This window comes from Aplidium turbinatum, chromosome 12 (genome assembly GCF_918807975.1).
Source record: "Aplidium turbinatum chromosome 12, kaAplTurb1.1, whole genome shotgun sequence".
NCBI classification, from domain to species: Eukaryota; Metazoa; Chordata; class Ascidiacea; order Aplousobranchia; family Polyclinidae; genus Aplidium; species Aplidium turbinatum.
The window spans coordinates 14,290,269-14,297,035 of NC_137483.1; positions in this window are offsets into that span (position 1 = coordinate 14,290,269).

Sequence of the window (6,767 nt, forward strand, 5' to 3'; positions counted from 1 at the left end):
CACAGATCCTTTAACTATGAAAACTGCGGTTGAAAAAGCAATACAAACCGGAAAAAATAAACCTGTAGCAAGAGAATTTGACACCTACCAAGACAAACATTGAAAAACTGGGTTGACGCATACAAAAGAGCCCAAGCAAATAGGCTAATGATCAAGGCGATCTACGTTTTCAACCTCATTATGGGGTCAAAAAGATTTTTAATGATGAAGATGAAAAAAATTTAGAAAACTTTAATAATGCACTACAGTAAATATAATCAATAACAAAGTGAAAATCAAGCTTAAGTTATAATATGCATTTACACAGATAATAAATTGTGTCCCATTGTTAGAAATTGCCTGTTCCGATGGTGGAGCGGTGGAGCCATATTCAACAATGGGACGTTTTGAGTAACCTTAAAAAACTGCGCGTTATTTCTAAACCACTGGAGATAATTAAATTAAACCAAGTGTTATTTGAAAAAAAAAATGCATTGGCATAAGTGTTGTAAAAAAAACAGTGCAGTTCTTTACAAAATTAAAAAAATTATCAAAACGCAAAATTTGTCCCATTGATGGAGGTTCTCCATTCATTTTTTAAATAAGCTATTTGTTGATTTATATGATATTTCAAATATATTTTACATCACAATAACCTTTTTCACAAAACGATGCTGTAACTCAAAACAGTCAAAGAATTTTTGATGTCAACAAAACTTTTGAATGTAATGTAAAGGCAATTACATCGTTTTAACGTCGCCAGACGTTGAAATCGTGTACAAAAGGGAACTTTTGCTGACCAGGTAGCCTATAGGTTGTAGGCTACCTGAGAAACATTTACAAACGCCATTCGATTTGTTCAAACAACCCAATTAGCCTAACAGTTCGTGTTTACATTGATTCAATGTCTGAATATTGAATAATATTCAATCGTTGGATTTATAAAAGGCGTCGTTGGATTTCCAAAAAATCGCGAATAGGGAACTCGCCGAAAAAGGCTGTTGCCGAATATGGAACTCGCCGAATCGGATTCGCCGAATAGTGGCAAACCCCTTTTTAGGAGCCTTTAAGAAAGGTGTATTTTCATTGTTAAAATCAATTATTTTTTCAAAGGAACTTGAATGTTCCGCTGGAACCCTAGCACAGGCATCAGCAAGACAGCAACCGGTGAGTTGTGGGCCGTGAATGCCTTTAAATATTAATCAAAGGAATGGGCATATAGGCTATGCCTATTGTCTCTGTCACTATTGTCGCAAATCACTTAACCAAAATTTCTGAATTAGCCCCCTCCCCCTAATTTTTTTTCTGGGTGCGCTACTGTGGCGTGGCTTGATTAACGTGGACTTAGGAATGGCACGCACTCAACATTAAGCACACATAAACTTGACAGGGTCACCGGCTTTATTCAATTAGAAGGCAAGGCAAGCCAAGATGCTTGGAGCTGGTGACATGCTGCATCCAGGGGCGTAGTCAGAGGAGCAAGGGGCAATATTGCTTCCCCTTCGATAAATTTTAACTAAAAATTTCACACTTTGTTACAGCATCATTTAATATAAAGTTTTACCATTGGTTTATGCTGAAAGTAGATTTATAGTAGGAAAGGAGGCTAGGTTTATGCTGAAAGGCTACGTTTAGAATGCGAAATTTTAAGGTATTATTTCAAGATTTTATCCTAGAAGTCCCCTAGAGCCCCTAGAGCCCCTTTACTTCCCTATTCGGGAACTCATTTCCGGGCTCACTCTCGTGCAAAAATACTTATTCCCCTCGAAATTTTGTGCTGGCTACGCCCTTTGCTGCTGCAGCCTTCATCCGCCTTCACAGCCATTGATGGGCTTGCCTTCATGTAGCCTATCTGTTCCGCCGTTGGGGACTCCGCTTTGGACTACGTTTTGTCTGGCGTTGTCCGTAACAACGTGGCTTGATTTTTCCTGCAATAGGCTACTCGTATGATTAGAGATGTATTCCTAAGTTATGATCCAGGGGTTTATTCCAATGATTTGCTTCCACTAAAAAATCTCCAAAATCAATCACTTTTTCACTTTTTATTGGAAAGTAAGGGGTAGCAGCAGCTGGAATGCGACTAAAAGAAATGTAGCGCCTCTCTACTAGTGCTACATTAAAAAAACCGCTACTCTAACAAAAATATAGCGGCGCTACCGCTACCAAAAAAGTAACTGCGCTACTGCCCACCTCTGGGCATATATTATTTTTCGTTGTGACGCCAGAAATAAAAACAAACTAAACTAAAATTATAGTTTAGCGGCACTTACTGGACGTAGTAGTTGCAAGCAACTGTGGCAACCAGTGTTGCCTGATAGAAAATATTTTATTCAGTTTAGAAAAAAATAATAAAAATTTGAAAATTATTAGTGAAATATCAGATGAACACATGTAGTAGTTTTAAATAATTTGTGGAGGAATGAATACTGAAAAAAATTGGCAAAATTTTCGCTACGGTTTTAGAGAATCTCACCTGTCGATATCGGGCAACATTGTTTGATTTTGAAAAAAGTACCCACGCGCACTCGCGCAGTCATTCAAAAAAAAACTCATACAGTGTAAAATTGGAAAGTTTTTGAAGTGATGGTAGAAAATTCACTGCTGGAATTCCGGCCACACAACCGACTGGAAAGTGGTAACACTTAAGCAGTCAAGTTAGAACTTAGCCGGAGATGTGTAAACCGGAAAATTCAGACTGTTGACAAAATAAGCAAGCTTTACCGGTATTTAGGCTAGTTAGTCATGCTTTTGAAAGTATTTGACCAGTTAAGATTAAAATGAAAAAAGTTAGCACAGAATCATTGCCCTGTCAAAGAAGTGTCACTTAGTTGAGTGAGAAGTAAATTTACTTTGGCTAGTTAGATTTGGTTAGTCTAGACCAGAGGTGTCCAAAGTCCGGCCAGCAATACATTTTTGTATGGCCGGCCCTTTTGTTATTTTTGGTCCGCAGACACACAAAAATCATACCAATTCAACTTGCATTTTTAAAAAAATTAAAGAAGACAACATTTCTCGCAGACAAAGCTAGGTGAGAAAAGTTAGAATCATTGTTACCTCATGATTGTGAAATCAACTTGGTATCGTACTGTGTTATTGTCTGGAGCATGGGCTCTGTTAGAGGGGGCCTGCGGGGGTGATTACCCACCCACCAATTGGAGTGGGGGGGTAACTAATGCAAAATTACCCCCCCACTAATGTAGAAATAAAAATTTAATTTTTAATATTTTTTCTACTTTTGTGTTTCATTTTCATTTTTTATTTTGTTGCACAACTGTTTAGTTTTTTGCTTGGAAACTCCGACTGAAAGACAACGCAAATATGCAATATAGACCTGCGCAAATATGCAATATAGACCTGCGTAATGCTGTGGGAATTGTTCAGGAGCTAAGTAGTTTGCAAAATCAGTCCAGGTAGGAAGAATCCCGCCATGGACTGGCCTCACCCACCGCTTCAATGGCGAAGAAATTAAAACTCACCAAAAGCATAAAGAAGTTAGTATTGACACAGTCAACGACAGTGCTGTTACAGCGTTGGAACGATATGGCTTCAACGTGAAAATTTTGGGCTAAGATTTAAGCCACTTTCATCAGAAATTTGGGCTGATTATAAGTATGTGTGCGATGTTTGAAACAAGTTAATGGGACTTATTATTATTGTCAAAGAGTTTTATGCCAGTGTAGAAAAACTTGTAAAATTGCTATTGGTCAATGGCCCTTCTTCTGCAGAAGCGGAAAGATCGTTTAGCTCTCTACGCCGCAAAAACATGGCTCCGAACTCCGAAGCACAATGACTGCTTCAAGACTCAATTTCATTGCCATGTGCCATGCCCATCAAGTGTATTTGGATGAAATAGTGTTGATGAAATCTGCAAAGAATTTGTTTTACAATGCACAAAGATTTGAAGTCTTTGGCAACTTCTGACTATTCTGCTTAGAATAGAAGCAGAGTGCACACAGTGTTGAGGTGTTCGTTTTAATCGTTTATAATGTTATTTCTTCGTAGTTTTTGTGAAATTTTGGCACAAGGTATTGCCTGGGTGTTATGGCATTTTTTGTTTAGTGTTATTTCTTACAAGCCTTAAAGCAGCCGGCGGCCAACGCGGCCATGGCCGCTAAGTAGTGCTTGACGGAATGGCCCGATTCGGTGAGTCCGATTCGGTGAGTTCCCTATTCGGTGAGAGCCTTTTTCGGTGAGAGCCCTATTCGGTGAGTTTTTTTTTAAATTATTGCGCGCCGTAGCCTAATTATCATTGCCGTTATAGGGTTTTGGGGGGTTTTGGGGTTTGGGGGTTTTTGGGGTTTGGGATTTTTGGGGTTTGGGGGTTTTTGGAGTTTGGGTTTTTGGGGGTTTGGGGTTTTTTAGGGGGTTTGGGTTTTTGGGGGTTTTGGTTTTTGCGGGTTTTGGGGTTTTTTGGGGGTTTTGGGGCTTTTTGGGGGTTTGGGTTTTTGGGGTTTTGGTTTTTGGGTTTGATGTTAGGGGGTTTGGGGTTTTGGGGTTAGGGGTTTTAATTAGGCTACGGTACCCGATGATTTTCAAAAAAAAATTCAAAAAAATCACCGAATAGGGCTCTCACCGAAAAAGGCTCTCACCGAAAAAGGCTCTCACCGAATCGGACTCACCGAATAGTAGCAGACCCGATCGCAGCTGGATATATTCAATACAACAGTAGTGACTATGATGCGCTGACTTAATTCTGCGTCACTCTTTGATACTACATATTTTCGACATTTAATCCACGATCATACTATTGCGAAATTAAATAATTGGCTAGAAGAAACCGGCGGCCAAACTTGGCTGACTGAGGAGGTAGCACCGGCGGTCATTCAAGCGCGATCATCAGCGCTGTAAGTCTTGTTTGCAATTCCCGATGTTTATTTTAAGGAAGTGTTAATCCGAAGTGCTAATTTACATCGGCTGGCAATATTGTCGTTTTTATATCGATTCAGTGTTGTCGGACATTGAATCGTTGTTAAAAGGAGAACTAGGTTAGTTGACATCCGTGGGTAAAACACGTGTCTTCATAGTTGAGAACGCTGTGGGTTAGTGACTTCACACCCTCAATGGTGACATCATAACGGAATAAATGGTCAGGTTTTATGAAAGGCGGTATGCAGTTGAAACAATTTACTGAGCTGCAAGCAGTTAAAACAATTTAGGGTCGTTAGATGGTCCCGCAGTACCGGATTACAATCCCGATAAAGCATTTAATGCGTGGTACAACGATTCTATTGCAGGACGTCGCCCAGATTTCAACAACGCTAAGTGATCATTTTAACATTGTTGCAAGTTTATTGCTATTTACTTGTGCTATCGTTATTGTATTTTGGCCTCCAAGCACATAGATTTGGCCGCCGAGAAGGAGCTCTCGGTAGGCCACGATGGCTGCCGGAAAAAAACACGAGTTTTAAGGCCTGTTCTTAGATGGCGCAGATGGTAAGCCTTCCTGTAGTATGGATCAAGATGTCTCCTTATTTTCAATTCTTGTAAAAGTTAATGCATTTTAGCTTCTTTTTTTCTGAGTTGAATGTAGGCCAAGACCCTAGATGCTGAAACGTTTCATTTCACTGTGGATGTTATGGCACAGGTTGTCGTGCTGTATTCAAGTAGCCTAATTGTAAATTAAGTTATAGATTATAGCTTTGACCTTAACGCTTTTCGCCTTTTAAATCTAACCTTTTAGCGTCTGAAGTGCAAAATTTGGAGGACTTGAGCCAAGGAAGAATATCATCATCATCATTATAATCCATCGTCGGTTTGTTCCCCACTAGTGGGGGTGGCCGATTAGGTGGCAAACTACTTAGCGGGATTCTTCCTGCCTGGACTGATTTTGCAAACTACTTAGCTCCTGAACAATTCCCACAGCATTATGCAGGTCTATATTGCATATTTGCGTTGTCTTGCAGTCGGAGTTTCCAAGCAATACTGAGAGAGATTTTGTGTACGTCCCCTCTTCCACTCAAAATTGTCTCAAAACCTCAAAAAAATGTGGCAAATGTTAAAAGGCTTTCGCTCGTGATTTCAGATTTGTTAAAAGAATTTTTCGATTTTATATCGTGCTGAAAGGCAAAAATTGTGCGCCTTCGGCGCGAAACATGCAGCATAAACCGCTGTATAAGAAACTAAAGCTTACAGTAATGCAAACGGGGTCTGGGGAGCGACCTCCCAGAACTATATGTGATGCGGTAATCCAATAAGCCCCTGTCGATGTCAAAATATCGTTTCCGCCCCTGCTTAAATTACCCCCCCACTCTCAGGGAGTCTGCTACTATTCGGTGAGTCCGATTTGGTGAGAGCCCTATTCGGTAATTTTTTTGAATTTTTTTTTGAAAATTATTGGGTACCCTAGCCTAATTATCATTGCCGCTTTTACATCGTTTTAACGTCGCTAAACGTTGAAATAAGACCCTAAACCCTAATTCGTAACCCCTACCCTTAACCCCTAACCCTACCCCCTAACCTTAAACCCTAACCCTTAACCCCTATCCCCTAACCCTACAACGACAATGATAATTAGGCTACGGTACCCAATAATTTAAAAAAAAATTACCGAATAGGGCTCTCACCGAAAAAGGCTCTCACTGAATAGGGAACTCACCGAATCGGACTCACTGAAACGGGCCATTCCGCTCTCAGGAAGTCTCTGGAGCCCCTGGTCTGGAGAGATCATACAGTAGTACATAACTACATATTCTGTCAAGCATTGATTCATTTTCTTGCTAGCAAATTCAACAACCGCTTTCGATATTTTGCTGCAATTGTAAAGAACGTATTGTTATTTACTGCTTACT